This window comes from Lycium barbarum, chromosome 7 (genome assembly GCF_019175385.1).
Source record: "Lycium barbarum isolate Lr01 chromosome 7, ASM1917538v2, whole genome shotgun sequence".
Taxonomy (NCBI): domain Eukaryota; kingdom Viridiplantae; phylum Streptophyta; class Magnoliopsida; order Solanales; family Solanaceae; genus Lycium; species Lycium barbarum.
This window is the reverse complement of record NC_083343.1, coordinates 131859686-131882867: the sequence shown is the minus strand read 5'-3', so window position 1 is coordinate 131882867 and position 23182 is coordinate 131859686.

Here is a 23182-nt window from a genome sequence, read left to right as displayed (position 1 = left end):
AAAATTGACTCATTTAGTAAATTACATTACTCACCAACTTATACCTTATATAAGTGCGAATAAAATTCCTATGAATAAGCTATTCACACATTAAATAAATATATTCCAAAAATTACCCATCAATTATATAACCGTGCCCCTATCTCCACAAGTTAAGAATACCATTTAAGGCTACGGAAAAGGTATTTTAACGAAAAAGAGTCCAAAAATGCTAAACGACCAAACGGGTCGTTACAACAACTCCATGACAGTGATCCATTACAAACAAGTTTACAAAAGGTAAAACGATGGACAGAGAGAAACATAGAACGTCCTCCATTTTAGACCTCAATAACAACTATATCCTCCTCAATATATGTTTTTGCATGATACCAACTATGAAATTTCCGAGTATTAGTTATGGATTAAATTTACCATACAAACAGCAAATAGGAGAACCTAACATTTGCATTTACACTATTTTCCAGTTGCTGCTAAATGAAAAAACAAGATAAATTCATATATGGGTTTAATTTTTAAATTAAATAATATATGTGGTCAATCAAAACAAGCCATGTGGCATTTTAAAATTAGAAAAATACCATCAAAATTAGGGTGTTAGTTGGAGGGGTATTCTTGAGCCAAAAAAAAAAAATAGGTTGGGGGTATTTTTGGACCAAATATGTGGATGGAGGGATATTTGGACCAATAGGTGGATGGAGGATATTTGTGAGTCATTTCCCATACGTTAGGGGTATTTTTGGACCTTTTCCGTTTATTTTGTGAAGCCCAATCCCACATGGGCTTTTATAATTGGTGTGTACTTAACTATTTCATTTTTTGGTGCGAATTGCTCTTCTTTTGGGGTGGTCTTTAAATTTTGTCCCTCAAATTGGTGGTCATTAAGTTTTGTCTTTCGCTTGAAAAGGTGGCCGAAAATATTAAGGTTCTGGGTTCGAACTCCCGCTCAGGCATAAAAATAAAAATAATTTTGTAATGCAAGACTTTGAGAAAAGTCTGTCTTATGCGGCATAAGTTGCCTTAAGGCATAACTAAAGTTATGCCGGATCCGACATATGTTGCCTTAAGGCATAACTAAAAGTTTGCCTTATAAGGCAACCTATGCTGGATCCAGCATAACTTTAGTTATGCCTTAAGACAACTTATGCTGTCTCTGGCAGAGGTTGCCTTAAGGCATAACTAAGCCTTAAGGCATAAAAGTTATGCCGGATCCGGCATAAGTAAGCCTTAAGGCATAAAAGTTATGTCGGATCCGGCATAACTTTAGTTATGCCTTAAGGAGCTTATGCCGGATCCGGCATAACTCTCCCCAAGCCTTGTCTTGCGAAATTATTTTTTATTTTTATGCCGGAGCCGGGGTTCGAACCCAGAACCTCAGGGTTTCTACGCAAAGGGCAAAAATTAAAGACCACCAATTTGAGGGACAAAAATTAAAGACCACCCCGAGGGGCATTCCTGCTAATTGTCCTAGTTATTTAAAGATATCTTTATGCCTCTATCCGATTCATATTGTATTTTTCGCTTTTATACTTAGTTTAAAGTAATTAATATTATATAATTGAGAAGATATTAATTATTTTCTTTAAAATTTACTCTTATTTTTTAAGTGAATTTTTACAAAATCAAAAATTATATTAAATAAATACTATTTAATTAAAGGTAATTTAGCAAAAACCTTTTACTTTCTAGGAGTGAGTTTTTTAAAAGGTGTGTGCAAGCTATTAAATTAATTATGCAGTAAAAAAGTAACTGTATTATGAACTGTTCATGGTCCTCACATATGTTGTATTCCCACGCTTGATTTTATATCTTTCTCTCCTTTTTTCTGGAATTGCCGATTAATAGTTGTATTATGAATTTGTTTCTTGTATATATTCCTTTCTCTTCAAATATTTAAAATAAAATATACATATTTTAAAACTACACGAAAAGTTTACAAGTCACCATAGCTAATGATTCAAAATATTTTAATTTTTTTTATAATCAATGAAAAATTGTTTGACACCTCAAATAGTAACACCTTCACATAAATTGAAATGAAGAAATTAGTATTATTTTTCTATCTTGAATTTGCACGGGCCTCCTGCGACTAGTATGTATATATATATATATATATTCTACTGTTTTGTATTCAATCATCCAAGCATTCCTTGCCATTTGTATTCAATCATAATAAATTCATAGGAGTAATATGCATTTCTCTCTCACTTTACTGTTGTAGGTATATATCAAGTCATTTAGCATCTACTGTTTTTTGATAATTACTTTTGTGAACTAACGCTATCTCAGGCGAATTTTGAGATTACTATATTTTCCAGATACGTTGAAATTTTCTTTCAACAAAGTTTTTGCAAAATAACTGCAACGCATAATAAATTGCATACAAATTATAAGGAATTTTATTAGATTTATAAATAATAACAATATTACAAAAGAAAAATTATACTTATACTTTAGTCAACTATAGTTATTTTCCGATTGAATGTTTACTCTCTAATTTTTTTAGAGAATAATGACAACTCCAATTTGCTCTGCACTTGACTTGAAAGGCTGAATCGATTTTACTATGGGTATTGAAGCAACAAATAGATCTTCCTTTTCCTATTCCTCTTTTGATTGTCTCTCTACTATAAATATATATGCATGTATGACTTCTTAACGTGAGTAATATTGGGATTGTGCTTAGTTGTTGCAAGGACGTCAAAAATCACTTTTGAGTAGAAGATGACGAGCAGGGATGAGGAGTTTGATTTTGAGAAATATATCAAAGCAGGGAATGGATTCCTCATGGGTTTTAAACCCAATTTCGATTATGATGATGATGATCCTGAGCTTCTTCTCGATGACGCTTTGCCGGAGCATTTCAACAAGATTGGGGCCTAAAGCCAAACTTCAGAAAGAGACTCTAGTTTTTTTTTTTTTTTGGAAAAAAAAGAGGAAAGATCGTCATATATATTTTTATTTAAAGTCTACTTTTCTAGATGTGAAGTCATTAATTACTTGTTTTATAATTGTCAAGAGCAATGCAAAGTTGTTAATATTTTTTTCAAACCAATCTATTCTAAAAAAAAGTTCAACTGACAATATAGCTAATCAATAACATGACTAAAAAAATTCTTTTATTTTATTTTATAAAGTTTGTGTACTTCCACTGTCTCAATTTATGTGACACAATTTAGATCGAGAGTCAAACTTTCTTATTTTTATGTGCATTCGGACATGCAATCTTTAAATTTTTGAAAATAATTTACATATTTAAAAACTACATCAAAGTGAATCCATTATGTCAACTTAAAATTACATACTCCATCTGTTTCAATTTATGTGAATCCATTTGACTGAGTGCATAGTTTAAAAAAGAAAAGGAGACTTACGTATATTTTGTGTAGCCATAAATTATTGTACAAAGGTAAATTATTTCCAAATATAAAAAGGGGTCATTCTTTTTTTTTTTTCACAGACTAACAAGGAAATAGGTTCACATAAATAGAAAAGGAGGGAGTATATAGGAGATCATAAAACTAATAATTAAAATCTAAAACTTTTGAGGAGATTTCTAATGTGTTCAAAATTTTTAGTAGGCGTTTGGCCATGAAAACCAAATATTTTTCACTTTATTTGGTATTTTAAAGTTGGAGTTGAAGATGGAGTTGTGTTTGGTTATAGTTATAGTTATTGCAAAGAATATTTGGTTGTTTGAATGTGTTGAAAGTGAAAAAAGTGAAAATAAGTTTTCTAGTAGGCGTTTGGAAATGAAAACAAAATATTTTTCATTTTATTTGGAATTTTGAAGTTGGAGCTGAAGATGGAGTTGTGTTTGGTTATAGTTATTGCAAAAATATTTGGTTGTTTGAATGTGTTGAAAGTGAAAAAAGTGAAAATAAGTTTTCTAGTAGGCGTTTGGCCATGAAAACAAAATATTTTTCACTTTATTTGGAATTTTGAAGTTGGAGCTGAAGATGGAGTTGTGTTTGGTTATAGTTTTTGTAAAGTATATTTGGTTGTTTGAATGTATTGAAAGTGAAAACAGGTTTTTAGATGTTTTTCAAATTCCAAGTACAATTTCAAGTAGTATTTGGAATTTTTATGCCCAAACGCTGATTCCGGAAAAAAGAAAATTTCTGGAAAAAAAGTGAAAATTTCTCAAGGCCAAACGGGTTAGTGTTTTTCAAATTTCAGGAATTTCCATGACCAAACGTTGATTTCCAAAAATAAAATGAAAACGTTTTCCGAAAAAAAGTGAAAAGATTTCACGGCTAAATGTGAGTCTGCCTTTCACAGGGTTCAAATCCACCAGCAGCCTAGCATACCTCCCCTTCCGCCTCTTCCAACCCTAATGGAATAAAAAAAAAATTAAAAAGCAAAATTAAATTCTTTCATATACTTTTTTGTACTTTAATATTTTAAAATTCTTCATAAAATGTTTAATACCAGAAAAAAGTAAAAAAATATTCACAAATTTACATTTTAACGCGTCGGTTACTACTTTACTTATAAATAGAGAAGAGAGCGTTTTAGGGATCAGGGTTGCATATACTGAGAAGATGCAACAACCAGGACAAGTAGGGAAGAAAGATACATACGATTTTATTCCCAAAGGCGCTTTGGAGGAACATCTCCCTGAATTTGAATCTATTTGGTCCCGTTATTTCACCCAAATACATAAATCCAATGTATGTATGTGTATTTATTCAATTGCCTTGGATTTGTAATTTAGTAGTATATTTCGTTGACTAATTGTATTGACAGGCTATGGACCTTGATATCTTTCCTGGTGAGTCTTTTATAACTCAAGTATATCCAGTAGAGTGGCCCAAAACTCACCAGCAGGAAATCAATAAAATCAAGGACCTTGCTAACCTTGCTATCCAGAAATACAATAAGGAACCGTCCAATGTATGCATGCTTTCGCCTTTGCGTCTACTACTATGCTTGCTTTCGTCTCCCACTAATACTAGTTAGTGACTCTCCTTGCATGCAGGTTTTTACGTACCAGCTCTTGAAGATTGAGAAAGCCAACTCAACGCTGACAGGATATCTTAAATATTTCATTACTGTTAAAGTCTTAAATCTCACTCTTGGTACTGTTGTCGAGTCTTTCCAAATATGTGCCGGTGCAATCATGCGTAAGCATATTCAATTCCTTGACGGCCTGGCTGTGTTTTCTGAAGATGATGTCTATTCTTGTCTCCCAAAAGGAGGGTTAAGCACCTTATGAGCTTTACAATTTACCCCATTTTTTGTGCTTGATTACTGTAAAAGCACCCCAAAAATTTCTGATTTTGTGATGGAATTATGGATTAAAAATGGACTGGAAATGGTAAATAGTATTACTCATATTTCTTTCAATCGTCATTTCGTAAGTTTACGAATTCCTGTTGGTGCTAGGGTTTGCTCGATAGTTCCGAGGAAGAAATGGCTGGTAGCCAATCGAGACAATTTTCACCTGAGAAGAAGCCAAATTCTGCAGTAGAACTACTTGACTGGCAGAAGAAACTGCCCCACAGGTTCTTGGCTAATGAGGTTCTATGGGACGACGATGTTTTCATCCCTGAAGGCGCTTTGAAGAAGCAGCCCGCTATATTTCGCAGAATTTATTGGAGATACTTCAAACAGATTTGTGAAACCGAGGTTTGTCTTCTTTCACTAGTCCTGCCTTCTCTTTTATTCTAATCTTGTATTATATGTGTACACACACCACATTGCTTGCTTTATTTATAGAATATATGTCTTCATAAATTGTTCTTTTATTTGTGGTACCACCCACCTGTAAATCTGCTGCCCTCATAAACTTATATTGTCAATTTGCAAGCCTATGAAAAAGTGTTTTGAGGAATCAATAGTCGCTGTTCAAATTTCTAATTTACAGTTGTAATCTATTTCCACAGTTCCAAGATCAATGGGAGTACCAATTATTAAGAGAAGTTTTCGTTGGCTGAGGGTGTTCTAAACATTAGGATTATATTTTTAGACGTTGATTTGTTGTTTAACCTGCTTATTTAGAGTTTTCTTAACCCTAGGTTTCTTTTCCCATCTACTTTGGGACCTGCTTGAAGAGGTTACAACAACAACATACTCAGTGTAATTCCATAAGTGGGGTCTGGAGAGGGTGGAGTGTACGCAGACTTTACCCTTACCTTTGTAGGGTAGAAAGGTTGTTTGCGATAGACCCTCGGACTTCCTCGAACAAATTGACTGATTATATTTATACTCTAATTCGTCATAGTCCAAACCTTGTATATCTTTTGCTTTTCGGATGATCACATGACATGGTAAGTCCATATATTTCACATATCCCCTCCTATATATTTCCGTTTTCAGTCTCTTCTTTTTTCTTTACCTTAAATTCCCCCTCCTAATTTTCTTGGTTATCTTTATTATTTGCAACATGTCAAGCTCTCACGATTAAAATTTCTGCAAGAAAGATACCTGATACTTAAGACTTACCGCCACATGTTCTCAATTCTTCTAAATTCTAGCAATTCTTGCAGCGATCACCTTTCTATTATCTGAGCCTAGCTAACCTGTAGTATCCTAAGCTTTTACCGATAAAACAAAACCTGTAATATCCCAAGCTCTTCCCAGTCTGAGCTCCCGAAGTTTTTAGAGGCTCAAGTGTGGCAGATAAGATAATGGGGCTTACTTACAAGTTGCAAGTCTCTACTGTTTTGGTGTTACGTGTTAAAATAAATATAGGAGAATTCATGATTATTTTGTTGGTGCTGTTAGCCGTGGTGTTCAAGTGATTTGGTTAGCCCCTGCTTCTCGTTATTAAGCAACTAGACCAAATACTGCATGTTCTCGATTGAATATCAGCTTCTTTGACTTTTGCTTCCTTTAACTTGTCTCTGCCTAACTAAAATCTGGACCGATCTGTGCGATACAACTTGAAAATATGAATTCATGTCTGATTGGCTTATTTGACAGGGTTTCGACATTGACGTCTATCCCGGTAATTCTAAGGCAGCTATGTATATACCGTACCTGGATTTTGAGAAAGAAATTGACTTGCTGATGGATCTGGCTAACCATGCTATTCAAGACTACAACAATAGAGGAATCGATGTATGCCTCTATTCATCCAATCATCTTTGCTCTGTTCGAACAATCACCCGTGAATGTCCTTACAGTATTTTCTTCATGCCTTGCAGGATTACAAGTACGAGGTCGAGTTCATTGAAAAAGTGAACTTTCTTTTGGCTGAATGTCGTGAATTCTTTATGACTGTTAAAGTTAAAAATCTCACTCTGTGTACACCCATAGAAACCTTTCAAATCCATGCAATTAAAGGACCAGATGTGGAGAATGTTGTCCGTACTTGCCGGAGAAAGTTCTTTGAGGTATACAGATTCCCTCCTCTTTTTAGGGAATGCATCTTAGTGCTATTTATTTTTGAAGTTTTTTTGGCTTTAGTTACTCTTTTGGGACGGAGGGGTAGTTTTTATTGTTGGCTTTGGTTACTCAAATCTATGTGGATATGGGTATCATGAGATGATGACTCAGGAAAAATACTAAATAGGTGATGAATTTTGGGATAGACCTTGAAAAGCATTTCGTTTACTTGAACTTTTGTTTTAATCAAACCGAGTCACAATTTTATTATCACTGTCCTAAAAAAGGACAAACATGTTGTAGGACAGCCAGACTAACCTTCTTGTACATGGTGAGAACTTGGTGAACTAAGTTGAGGAATTTTGAAAAGTTTACTATCACCAATTCAAAGAAAAAAACAATATTAATATTGACCTATACTGATACATATGATTAAATATAATGACTAAACTGATGACTTGCGCTGAATTAGTGGTAATTTAGTTGTCAAACTACCTAATATTCAATGTTATAATGTCAACTTTTGTTAGTCAACCTTTTACATGTAAATATATTGTTGTGTTGTCTCGAATTGCAGTGGTGATTCTGTTACTTGTTAGTCAGCCTTTTATACGCAACAAGCAGAGAATAAGCAAGGGCCAATACAATTTAAGTAAGAAAGAATTTCCTTATTTATTGTTTCCTTTCGTCGTATCAAATGTTTATTGTATATATATGACTTAAGTACATTCAAAACAGCCAACCATAATTTTCAAGAGTACTTTTACATTTCCAGTACCACAAAGAACACTTTTCTCCTCAGGGGAATTTAAGTATTGCATATAAGGAATTCAAGCATGAAGAAACCTATCAGTCTTTCTTCAAACAACAGCCCCATTGGGATTTTAATTTTTTTTTTCAGAAAAAAATGGTTTCAATTCTTGAATTTGCAGTCAGTGATTCAAGTTGCCTTATTTTGCAGTATGGCTTTTAGTTAGTGTTCAAATCTTACCCAAATACGTAAAGATTAAGAAATAGATTGTTGAAAGATACATGATAGAATACCTAAACATTTAAGGAGGTTACACAACATTTATCTAAAACATTTGCAATACGAAGGAAACACATCAGTGAAAGAAGGAAATATCCTGAACTCTTTCTGGCCTTTCATCTGATTATGCCCAACATTGCCACAAACTCATTACCAAAAATGGAAAAGATAGAAACCATGGAGGCCATCTTTTTTCTCTTTAAAATTAGTGGGGTGGTTATAAGACTAAAACAACAAAATGAAAAGGAAAAAAAAACAGTAGCACAAGCTTACATGAAAAGACTCCCTTCCCTGTGCTTGGAAACAAAAACTATGCATTACTACCAAAAATACATCAGTTTATGGAAGGCCAACAAGCAGATCAAGATAACAACCACCATATTCATCAAATGAAATACAACTAATTTCAAGCAACATGCAAGTGACTTACTCCAAGAGAAGAAATGAGATCATCAATAAAGCTAAAGAAATCACTGTTCTTTGTGATGCCAAAGTCTCCCTAATAATCTATGGTAGTTCTGGCAAGATGCATGAATGTTGCAGTCCTCCTACTATGTAAGTCATGTTTTTTTTTTTTTTTTTTTGATAATATTAAGGATAAGTGATATACTAGCTGGATACCAAAAGACTTATGCGAGGAGGCTATGAGATGCTAAGCATGAGGTATTAAGTTTCAACATAGACAGAGAGAGAGAGAGAGAGAGAGAGACAGAGATAGTGAGAAAGACAGAGAGAGAGAAGGTAAAACAATACCGTTGTGGCACTACCCATATCAGCCAACTCAGCCGGCAATTCCATTCCTTGTTGGATGATATATCTTGTGAGAAAGTTCTCAAGAGCTCGTCTTCTCGATCTCTCACTTTCCACCACTGATTGAAGCTCATGCATCTTCAACTTCATCTCTTCCATTTCATGATCTCGACAAGCTTGTGTTGAAGATACACCATTAAATCGATGGCTGTTTGGACAAATACTTGAGTAGGTGTCGGCCCATAACCCACTCCTCGAACTCGACCAACGTGCTCTTTCCCTAACACTTGAGCAAGTGAATCAGCTTCTGAAATTTGTTTAGACGAGCCATCCAGACTTTCTATCCTCTCTATTTCCTCCTACATAAATTTAGTATTTCAACCATTAAATGAAGAATTTCTATTTTAGGTATATGCTTTAAGAAAACTGAACATCAATTATTACTTGTCACTATTCACATTGGCAATTCGAAGAACCTTCTCAGCCTCATTAGATTTGTGTTTCCGAATCGCCACAATTGTGTCTTGCCTAATTGCCATAGGCAACACAGAGTACCCCTCATAGTCTGTGTGTTCTCCAATCAAGTTCACTCTCCCTGCATAATTCACAAACAACAAAGATTCAATTTAACCTCTATCGCCAGAAGAAAAAAAAACATACACCCAGATATAAAAAGAAAATTTGAATGTAACCCCACTAAGATAGCTGAGATTTGAAAGTAACCAACTAGCAAAGTTCAAATTTTGAACATAGCCAACAAAGAAAGTTGAGATTTTGAACATCCCTAAGAAAATTGGAATTTTGAACATAACCAACAAAGAAAGTTGAGATTTAAACGTAACCTACTAACAAAGTTCAAATTTTGAACATAACCTACTAACAAAGCTCAAATTTTGAACATAAGCTACTAACAAAGTTCAAATTTTGAACATAACTGACAAAGAAAGTTCAAATTTTGAACACAACAGACAAAGAAAGTTGAGATTTTGAGCATTCTGCTTGCTCATCCTCTGTACTTGCATTAATCAAGAATTAATAAAAGCCATAGTTAAATTATTTGTAGAAAGAGGATAAGAAAATAGTCAGAAGTCAGAATAAACAAATAAGCACACTCTTCTTGAACAACTTAATTAGTGAATGCTAAAACAACTCCGACAGACAAGCTACATAACAAAGATTCCTTGAAACTTATCAACCATGATTCAAATCTGATGTACCGAAGACACAAATAGATTGACAGACATCATTAACTTGTATAAGCAGTCAAATGGGCTTAGTTTAATCCATAAAAGACAATGCAGCTAAACTGAACTAAGTAAAGACTGGTGACTGATAGCTGGTTCAGGATTTTCATGATAAGAAGACAGTGATGCAAATACAACAGCTGTTTCAAGGTTTCCAATTACAAACATAATCTGGCAAGCATCCTACATTACTATTGCAGTCAAATGGTTAGTAGTTATGATTTCCAATGACGAACAAGATAACATGTTTCCTGGAAAATAATCTTTGACAGATTGAAGGACAGTCTAGTTCTAATTCAGAAATGAATGAAAGAAGCTTGGAGCAACAAACACAATTTAGACAGTTAGAGAGTTCTGCAACAGCAAAATGTAAAGGTAGAGCCTTGGAAGCAACAAATTAAAAAAGAATAACAGATCTTATCATTTAATCTCAACCAATTTGAACTGCATACAGACTATGGCGCTATGTCTAGTAACGAATCAATGAATTTTGTATATAACTCAATGCTTAATATCTAAGTACATCCTCAGCATTATCCCTTTCCATATCCCATGGAGGTTTCATGTTTTATACTTATGCAGCAACCAAACCAAGACTAGAGCTAAAAATGAAGACTAACAGATTAGCTCATTCATCAGCAGAATACTGAACTAGGAAAGAATTACAGTAAAGAGAAAAGAAATGAACTAAAATGAAACGAAGGAATGTAAACTATGGCAATAACACCGAAGAAACAAAGAGGAAATTGGATAGAATTGGGGGCAAAATTAAGAACCATATCGTTTTCCTTGATAGCTAGCTGGTGAAGTAGGCAGAGGAGATAATATACAGAATTGAAGCTTAAAGAACCGACCTAATAAATGTTACCTGTGTTTTCTTATCCTTGCGGTATGAAGAAACCACATCCACTGTTCAGCATCGATTCCACTAGGACGTCTTGCAACATTTTCCTCCAAAGTCAATGACTCTTTATAAAAACGATGATAGAGACTACATCTTGTATCTTTCCATTTCTTTCCAATATCCTTCATGATATAGTCTCTTAATCAACCATCCTCCACAAGAATCTTTTTCTGCATAAGAGAAGATATCATTAAACAAGTCAAACATAGATCATAACACAAAAATAAGGTACCAGTAATATACCTGTATAATGTCGTCATATACGTTATTCTGGTAGTTAACTGGAACCTTACACCATGACTTGTAACACATAGGAAATTTAGAAAAGTCGGACCCTAAATCTCCTAGGAAGCCACCCAAGAGACCACCTGCATCGTCTATTGGTTGACCAAGCTCATTGCACGGGATAATAACTTTTTTACTCGTAGGAAGTGACCAAATATCTCGCACCTTCAGTCTTACTTCTGTAATGGTACCAGCCTCATCTAGAACAACAATTGTCATATTTTAAATACATATCATTGTCAAGCAAATAGAAAGTACAAGAATAATGATGATGTTTACCGATAAGACTGACAATACAAAAGCTCTTCTTCTTGGGAGTACTTGCAGTAGTTCCACTAGAAGTAGGAGCGACATCATCATGACTAGATGAATCAGATTCAGATGAGTAATCAACCTCAGGCTCATGTGTCGTTGGCATGGTAACATGACCACTACCATTAGATGAAGCACCGGAACAAGCTCCACTACAAGTTTGTGATGCAGAACCAGCTCCAGGTGGTGTAATCTTAAAGCGTTTAGCCCTAACCTCATGAGAATCTGCAGATGTATATAGTGGTGTAGACTTGAACCTTGTTGGCCTAGGCATTGCTGCAACTATAGACATAAAGTTAGTGACACATAATGAAGTTTAGCAGAGACTTTAATAGAGAAAACTGAAATCAAAATTAACATCAAGCTCTGGTCCATAGCATTTGAATCTCCTCATAGCATAAATTGGGACGGAGGAAGTAGTCACTGCCAAACGTATATATCTCTCACTTTGTTTAATTTTCTTTCTTCTTTTTTGTGAAAGATTAGTAACTTAATATGGAAACTGAAGATGTCAAAACATAGTCATACCAAGCATATCAATTTGCAAACAATGAATTCTGCACATTTTGAGTTTCTGTACTAAAAGTCTGATTGTAGTGTTCAAATTCGTAGACACCAAAACTCAATAAATTAACCATGTATTCTGACATTCAATCTCCTCAACCATATGGAGTGAATAATCATGTGGAACACATCATATCTCTTTGGTAGATCATTTACTACAAATTGCCAATAGCACCCTTTCCCAGAAAACCAATATGGTAACTAGTTTGAGACAAATTATAATGAAAACAGTGATTTAAATAGCATGCAGGAGGTCCTATGACATCCTTACAGTGACTTACTATCAAGTGTATAATAAGTGTGAGATATATACACATTTCATACAGTATTCATACACAAAATTTTAAGCCTTGAGCAAAAATTTTCGTATATGTTTTGTAAGAAATCTATCGTTATGTTTTGTAAACTGAAAAATATCGTCATATGTTGTAAATATACTCGATTCTTATGTACATAATGTCACTCTCCCTATATGATATACCCATTCATTGGCTGAAGTGAATGTAGCTACTACTGGGCCGCTATAAATTTCAGCCCGGAGATATTATTTCTCAACTGTCGATCGACGTGAAAATCATGCTCGCTTGACAAACCTTTTTTTCATTCAGTCTCCCATTGAACGAAAACAGAATTTCTGGTGACGCGAAAGTTGTGCTCCACTCTCTTTCCTATTCCACTGCGCTAGGATGTGGGCTTGTACCAGTTACTACTGGGCCTCTATAATTTGTTAGGGGAAATCTTTTGAAGCCCACAGAAGCGGAACCTTTCTTTTGTGAAATCAGCCCACTTGACTTTCATACCCATTACAATTTAGAAATGTATTAGTCCGGTAAATTAAAAAATAATCATATTTCAGCTTTGGTAATTGAAAAATAGTTATTATTGTGGAGTTTTAAATTTATATTTTAGAGCTTTACCTGTGGAATTTTTTATGACCGTGATTATTTTTAATTATAGGGTCAAAAGGTGGCCAATGAGCACTATTTCTATGTATTAATTGGTGTCGTGCGAATTTTCAAGTGAGCTAATTTAAGGATGTCTGGGCAAAACTTTACCTGAAGGTGACGTCTTCCTCAAATTAATGAATACAAGACATGTAACTTTCATAAACAGATCTATTTTTATAAACTATGACTAAGTGATATGTGTTCTAACTTTAACTTTTAACTGTTAGTTTTAAATTTATTTGGTTTGATATACCCCGTAGATGTAAATATGTACTCGCAACTTGTGCTTGTGCAGTCGGAGTGTCAAATCTGTTGTATATTGTTAAAAGAAATAGCGAAAAATTATTCATTTGTTTAGTGGGGGTTAGTAAAGGTGTCATAAGATCAAATTTAAGTCAAATACGAATGGATTAAAATGAGTTGAATCCATGGATCTGTCAAGATTGGAATATTTGTGATCCACAAATTGAAGAAATATTATGCTTCTAGACCCTGAAATGTCGATAATTCTAATATTGATGCTTGTGATAATCTGGTCAAACATAGTTAGCTTCTTTCCGTGGAGTAATAACCATTTAGACGAGTTGCCTCATGTAACACTTATTCTAACCATTAAAAGCCTGTTTGGAAAGCCACTTGGTAATTGGAATTGGTGTAATTACTACCTTAGTAATTACACAGTATTATAATTACAATGATCTGTTTGGTTGTCATAATGTAATTACAGTGTAATTACAAGCGTGCTATTTGGTTGCACATGTGTAATTACACAGTTAGTTTAATTTAAAATTAAATTTAATTATAAAAATTTTAAAATTAATATTTAAAAAAGATGTGCATATATAAATGATATTAAATTAGTTATTTAATAATACATTGTTTCTTGAAAATATGTTAATTAATAATCATATATTTGTAACTAATACTGTAAAAAAATAATTTTTATATAATTTCAAATTAATAATATTTTAATTTTAATTGATTATAAAACTTAAAAGCATACCTTTTTTTGTGAGAACATCATAGGATTGGATGTTTCATACAATAATTTTATCAACTGTAAGTGAAAAATAAACAACATGCAATGTGAAATAACAAGTCAATAGTACTAAAGCAAATATTTTTAAAATTGAAAATATAACCTAAATTCAATCTCCAAAAGAAAAAAAATTAACATAATACTCTTATGTCAAATTCCAACGTTACATAAGTAAGTTTCAACTTAACATAAGTAAATACTCCTATAATTCAAAAGAAAGGAAAAATATAAGTCTATAATAACACCAACGTACGTAAGCCATGATCCGATCATCCAAACAATTGATAATCAACTTATTGACCCAAAAAGAATGTTTGTCAATTGTTATCTTATAAGTCGTATATTGACTTAATTAAGGCTGCTGCTTATCGTTATTCTTAGCACATAATTAATAAACTATGCATGTTTAGACAAGATAGACTCTCCCACTTACTAAGTCTCCATTGATCATTTAACGTCGTTTTATTGATAGTTAATGATATTATTTTTTTCCTAAACGCTACAAGGGTTGAACGATCCACTAAGAGTTTATATATATCCACACGTTTCAAACAAGTATTTTTCTATTTGACTCTTAAATATACTACATTATCGCTTAACGTAAATTAGCAATTTTAGTCCCTTAAATATAACAAATTTAACGAATTATTAAGTGATAAATCATTCAATTATCGATGTATGATGTTAAATTTGTATTGTTACTGTTACTCCTAGTTCTAAAAATTAAATATCTCCGACATAAAGGGTCCAAAAAAAATACACATTCGACTTAATGAAAAATAAATGTGTTCAATAAAATATTACAAAGAATAAAATCTGGTTCAATAAAATATTACAAAGGATAAAATCTGGTTCAATAAAATATTACAAAGAATAAAATCAGAATTCTATCATTAATCGAGGAACCGAAAGTGCAATTATCCCTATAGTTTAATGACGAGGTTGCAAAAGGATACCTTCTGGAAGGAGTGGTTTAATTAATGGGGCATTTCCTTTGAAGGTTAAGATAAGCATCGTAAAGTCAGGTACGGCTCAACGCAATTTGTGACCTAAAGCCAAACTATAATAAGAGGCCTTAAGTTTATTAATAAACTAATTTTTTTCTTAATAATTGTGTGCTTTAAATTAAAAAAATCAGTTCTAAAATAAATAAAAAATACTACAAAGGACTTTTTTTTTTATCAATATCATCATCAAATTAGTCATTTTTGTATATACATGTTTGTTATGAAATTTGAGTTATTTATCTTAAAACCCTCTACCACATTTTTTAAAAATTTAATATCTTTTATTAATAATGTCTTTTATGATATATGATCATATATAAAACAATAATTTTGGGGCCCTCAATTTTGAGGGGCCAAGGCAATTGCCTTAGTTGCCTCCCATTGAGCCGGCACTGCATAAAGTGTTTCATTGAGTAACCATTACGCACATTAGAATCATAATTCTATTTCCCGTTAACACGTTGGTTATTAAGCTACATCACAAAATATTAATTATAGCTTTCTGAAATATAAAAGACTCCTTTTTATGTGAGAGATTTGGTTTTTGACACATTACAAGTGGAGTATTATTATAGTTACTAGATGTCTTTGTGTTGCGACGTATGTTCTTCATTTCACTTTATTTGAGCCTTTTTTTTAGTCTATTTAGCAAAGATTATCTCTTCCAAATTTAGAAGTAATTCAAATTAAATTTTATTTTTACTCTTGATGATAATCTTTTATTGTCACATAAATGTTATGACGTATTTAACTTTATAAGCTTCAAAAATCTAAAAACTATATGGAGTATATGTTATGACATGTTTTAAATTACAACTTTCCAGAATCTTTTTTCCTTTTCGAAATATTATCTTCATTGTAGAATGAAAAACAATGATAAAACTTACATTTACATATAATATTTTAATCAGTTTTGTTTTTTACCTTTTAAATACCTATAGAGTAAATCTAATAATACCCTACTATCTGCAGAATTATTGGTGGAATAATCTGATGTCAACAACAACAACATACCACTGAAATCTGACAATGTGGGGTCTGGAGAGGATAAAGTGTATGCAGACCTTACCCCTATCTCAGAAGATATGGAGGCTGTTTCCGAAAGACTCTCGGCTCAAGAGCAAACATTACGAAAAAAGGTCAGATAAGCACAAGCGGTTCAAAGCAATATGAAAATGAAACTAACGAAAGCGAAAAAGTCATGATAATGCAGTCTGAGAAAAAGAAACAGTAGTTATCACAGATAAATAAGATAATCGAAGTACAAGAAACAATATATAGTAGCAAGAATCAAAGGACAATAGACTATAGATCAAAACTGCGACTACTTGTACGAAGGGATGGAATAATACGATATCGCTTAGATAATTTGAACTGGAGCTACATTGATTTTATTTGAAGAATGAATGTGGATTATGTTTGTTATTTTTGTTCTTTTTGTTGATTTTAAATGTAAAATGTTAGCTTTAAACTTTTGTGAAGAAAAAAAAAAGGTAAAGAAAAATACATGCTTCATGAGATTAAGTTGAAACCTCTGTGTGCGTGTATAAATAGCAAAAGAGAGAAAAAGTGAATATGTTGTCTGCCAAAGGGAATGAATACGTGGTTGTTGTGGATTAATGAATAAGTGATGAAATATTACATAAGCAGAAGAGCCATTTTGTCAAGACATAAAAAAAATTATACAGAAGCTACAGTAACATTCCGTTTTGGCCAATTATGTTACTCCACTTTACTGAAATTACCCTTTAGACAAGCACATATGTCGACCAACAACTGTGTTCCTAGACTCTCATATAGAATACTAGTGGGCAGTTGTCCGTGCATAGCACTGACCCAATGTTGTGTTCTATGTAAATAAATTGATTATCTTAATTTTTGAAAAATATGAAACATAAAATATTATCAAGTTAGTGTAATATACTTAACTCATAAACAATGATACTCGCACTAAACGTAAAATAGTTCGTTGGTTGCCTCTTTATCCATTTAGACGGTGCTTTTGAATGAGTGATGCATGAAAATTATTTAATGAAATTTTTAATATACAATTATTCTTAATTATCATACATTATTGTAGTGTTGTAGGGGATTTGTTTTTTCCTGATTTTTGTATTGTCGGCTCTCTCTTATAAGATTTACTTGAGTAAATAAGGAAACAAAATAAATAGATTACTCTTTATTTGGATATATAAAGAAATAAATAAACTTACTTGTATTTTTATGTAGTTTCAACCTTTTAATCTACATCTATTGTAGTTAAAGTAAATCAAACATTACCTAAGACAAATGATTTACGGTATGTATAAGACTATACCCAATAGTCATTAAACAGCATGATACAAAATTAATCCCAAAGATTTTTTTTATAACAGAAGTGAAATGAAAAAAATGATGAAGGTTAATTGACTTGGATATTTTAATTCTTTCACTCTAATAAAAAATGTATTGAATAGTTAAGTACAAAAAACCAGTGTTTTAAAAGGCGAGGACGTAAGGCGGGGCGTTTTACGTCTGCCTCAGTGAGGCGTAAGCCCCATGGGGTTTTAATTTTTAGAATTTTATAAAATGATATAATTATAATAAATATTTTTAAATAGGTGAAATAGCGTAAAAAATTGAAGAAAATTATAAATAAGTGATATATATATATATATTATGCTCCCACCCCCCCCCCCCCCACCCCCCCCAAAAAAAAAAACTAATTAAAACAATCTATTATATATATATATGCTCCACCCCCACAAAAAAACTAATTAGAACAATCTATTATACGCTACTTACAAGTACAAGTGACTGCTCGTTACTTTTTTGAGATAGTAGAAGACAAGATAAATAATTGGAAAAGAATATATATTAGGCATTTTAGCAATAAAAAAAGGTCTTGACTTTTAAATTTAATGTTTCAGTTCCTTTTTAAAACATTTGAGTAATTACATGTTGACTTTTGAGAATTTGGGCATTATATTAAGGACTTATTTAACAAATTTCGTTTTAGCTCGAAGAAGTTTTCTGGGCTTATGCCCCAACAAAAAAAACTCGCCCCAAACGCTTGGGCGTACGCCCCGAATTGCTGGGCGTACGCCTTTGGAGACTTTCGCCCTGACCCATAGCCTCGGGGCATTTTTGGTACGCCCCGCCTCGAACTCACCCCGGGGCTCGCCCCGAAAACACCTTTTAAAACACTACAAAAAACCTTTTTTTGCCATTAAAAGGACAAGTTATTATAAAGATTCAGACACTCAACAGTAAAGAAAAAAGGATTTGTCAAGCGGAGCTGGGGTCCACAGGTTTCAAGAAAAGCCAAACAAATGGAGGGCAAAGCAAGCGGGCCCCAACATTTTTGGCAGACACGCGTAATAAATAAAACATGGAATAACTACGTGACATAACAAACATATAGTGGGTATTAACATTTAGTAGCTATAGTTTAACTTAATTACTTCTCATAGCAAACATTTGTGTATTAATAACATTTAGTAACTATATATACACACACACAAAATAAAATACTCATCACACTATTCACTCCCAGCCCATTCCTCCCATCTCTCTCCCCCCCTCTTCTCCCCACTGCTCCGCCGCCGGCCACCATTGATCGCCGGAGCTCCGGCGAAATGTCGTGCCCTTCACCACCGTCACTGCCAGCCCTTTCCCCTTTTCCCTTTCTTTCTCCGACGGAATTTTTTCCGGTCAGATCTGGATTCGCCGGAATACTGACGGATCTGAGCATTGTTGGAAGCAAAAAAGAAAAAAGACTAAGATCTATGCCGGAGAAGAAGAAAAAAACTCAGATCTACGTCGGAAAAAAAATGTTTAGATTTTCGCTGTATTCGCCGGAATTTTTTCCGGTCAGATCTGGAAAAAGTCCAGATTTTCGCTTTATTTTGTTGTATATTTACCGTGTATACAATATTTTTCGCTTGTATTTGTTGTATACATACCGGAAAATATGGCATATTTGTTAATTTTTTGGTGTATGAATGCTTTATACTGTATTTTTTGCCTGTATCTGTTGTATACCGGAAAATATGATGTTTTTGTGTAATTATTGGTGTATATGTATTCAGTTTTTACTCGTTGTATTCATGAATACAACAAGCCAATTTATGAATATAGATAGTTATTTCATGAATACAGTGGAAAAAAAATTGTTGTATTCGTGAATACAGCTAAAAAAAAAAATTGAATACACATGTGGGAGCTAGACTGATTTGCTACAGAACGTAAATATTGAAACATTAGCTATGCAATTTGATTAAACCCCAAATGTTTGCTATTTATGTAAAATGCCCATAAAACATTGGCTTGTTTTTTTGTCCAAAAGCAAAAACGTACATCTGCAATGCAAGTTGGTACAATATCATTAAAGTTTGAAAATCTATAAAATACCGAAATTATCCTGACAAACATTTGGATTATGTGGTGATGTATGCTGAGATAAGCGAGGGGCAATTTAGTCAACTCACTCAAATATTTATATTCCAGCTACAGCAAGATACCTTTTAAGCCAATCACATTGCTCCAGTTCAGATGTAATGAGTGAAATGCCCCCAAAATGCAATAGCAGGCATGTTGACATCCTGTGTGCTTATGCCCTTTTATTAGATAGTAGAATAGTTAAGTTATGACCCCTTGCAATTGCATTTGGAATATTATTTTTGTTATGTGACCCCTTTCACAAGAGATCAAGAAAAATCAAATAAAAAGTCCATAACTAAAACACAAATACATCTTTGTAAGATCATTTCATTTTGTTCAAATTGTAAGATTTTTTTCGAGTATATTCTCTTATCCTTTCGATGATTTTTTTTATATTTCCATGCAATTTAGAGAATTATGAGACCAATGCTTACGGAGATAATTACAATTTGTGAACACTGGTAAGATTTCTAAAAAAAATCTTTTTATTTTACAATGAGAGAAACAACGTGACATTTCATATTTTTTGCTCATTTCCCCCTTCAACAAGTGTATGTGGAGTGTGAAGGTGCCCGATCGAGTCTTGGAACGTAACAAAGCAACAGATTTTAATTAAGAGATAAGTTCTATACAGATGTCGTCAAGAATTTAAGTTATATATATTCAAATGATATCTACATGTAAGCCTCCTAAAAATACGAAATGAGATAGATTACCTACTACAACTAATGAAGGGTGACCCCAAAATGCAAAAAATTCTTACACTAATGGGAAGGGGCAGATGTAGCCTTTTGTACGGGTTCATCTGAACATAATTTCAACACAGAATATAAATATATATGCAAAAATTGACTAAAATATCAAAAATATTAAATCTAAACTTATAATTTTAATAGTGCAATAAGTTCAATGCTAAATTTCTTAAAAGTTGCACATTAAATTTAAATCATGCATGAATTTGCCTCACGATGTATATAACTTAAACTCTTTAGTTAAACGCTAACTCTAATTGCAAGAGTTCATGGTTGTGTAGAACTCCATTACACAACTATTAAAAGAGTCTGATAAAATTATAACTGTTGGAGAAAAGGATTGCCATAAAATTTTAACACTAACATGTCCTTTCTTATAGTGGAATGTCATGATGAATAATTTCTCATATTTGTTACGGTTTGGAAAAGCATTCTATGTGAAACAAGAAAACTCAATATTTTGGAAGTCATTTTCTTGACTCATTGAAATTTGTGGCTAATGAAGATTGAATAATATTCTATTTTATAGAAGGTAATCTCCCTTTCAACAGATACCTTTACGCAATGGCTAATAAGCACAAAAATGAGCATTAAGTAGATAATGCATGCATCTAATTACATGTACTTTAATTATGTGATTTAATCATTTAATTACCATCTTAATTTTGTTGTAACGTGCCGAAGTGTATCTCTTTTGAGTTACTTCGCTGTTGCTGATATTACTTTACTACTGTTAAGAAGAGTGAGTTCCAACTCACTTCTCGTCGTCCTTTGCAATTTAATTAAAAAAAAATTGTGGGCTCCATATATATTATTTAAAAAATAACTAATATAAAAAAAATTATGGGCCCCATAATTCTAATATATATATATATATATCCGTTCCAATTTAATAAAAAAAATTATGAGCCCCATATATATAAAACAACAACTAATATTAAAAAAATAGTGCAAATTAATAATGTCAAAAAAAAAAATGCACCCCGTATTAAAAAATCAAACAATATTCATGTAATTTTCAAAGTATCTCATTAAGTCAATAATGATGGATTCATTGCCACGTGCGTATTCGTAGCAAACACTAATATAATAAAGTTTTAAATACGGAGCACAAACTACAATATTATATTAATCGTGTTTTAAACATAGTATCCCATATTGACAAAATCAAGCAATATATATATATATAGAAAAGTGAATCCCATATTAAAAAAATAAACAATGTCAAAAAAAAAAGTGCAGACTTTGTATTCGTAGCAAACACTAATATAATAAAGTTTTAGATACGGAGCACAAATTACAATTTTATATCAATCGTGTTTTGAACATAGTATATATATATATATATATATATATATATATATATATATATATATATATATATATATATATATATATGCATAAAAATAGTGCAAACTAATAATCCAAAAGAGTGGACCCCATACTAAACAACACCAAGCAATATAAAAAATAAAAATAAAAATAAAAATAAACTATATAAAGCATGGGTTTAGACCCATGCTTCGCCGGCCATTGTCCGTTAAAAAAAAAGGTGGGTCTCATACTAAATAACACCGAGCAATAAAAAAAAACGAAAAAAAAAAGTAGAACTCATCATCTCCAAACTCATGGGGGAAAAAAAAGTGGACCCTATATTATCAAAATCAAGCAATATCAAAAAAAAAAAAAAAAAAAGTGAACCCCATATTAAAAAAATATAATGTTAAAAAAAAAGTGTTGGCTTTGTATTCGTAGCAAACACTAATATAATAAAGTTTTAGATACGGAGCACAAACTACAATGTTATATTAATCGTGTTTTGAACATAGTATATGTATATATATTATATGCATAAAAATAGTACAAACTAATAATGTCAAAAAAAAAAAGTGCACCCCATAAAGGGTGGACCTCATACTAAACAACATCAAGCAATATAAAAAAAAAAAAAAAAAAAAGTGGAACCCACCATCTCCAAACTCACTGTAAAAAAAAAAGTGGACCCCATATTAACAAAATCAAGCAATATAAAAAAAAAAGTGAACCATATTAAACTGTTGTATTTGCTATTCCACCATGTCATTTATTTGTTATGTTCACTAAAATAAATATACTTAAAATATTTATATTTTAAAATAAGATAAAATTTAATTAACTTTTTTATTTTTATTCTTACTCTAATAAATGTGAAAAGAGATTAATGTCATAAAAAAAATATCAAATGGAGATCAAATAATGAATAAGGTAAATTAGTCAAATTATAATTCTAATCGACGTTTTCTTAAAAAACCATGCAAAAGACAACATGACAAGTAAAATGAGCTAAACCGAGAATATTTACTAAAAATTAAAAAATAGTATTTCTTCGTTTAAATAGAAAATCAATTTCTACTTTGTTTCGTTTTAAACATGTAAAATTAATTTAATAATTTGAATTAGAATTATCCAAATCAAAATTTGATAAAAAATAATAAGTATTTTACACCTTTAAATTAATCGAATTAAAATTGAAAATATCAACTCATGCTTATTACTATTATTTTATCTCAAGGAGAGGGAAATAGTTTCCTTTTAAACAAGTCTTCTATTTTAAA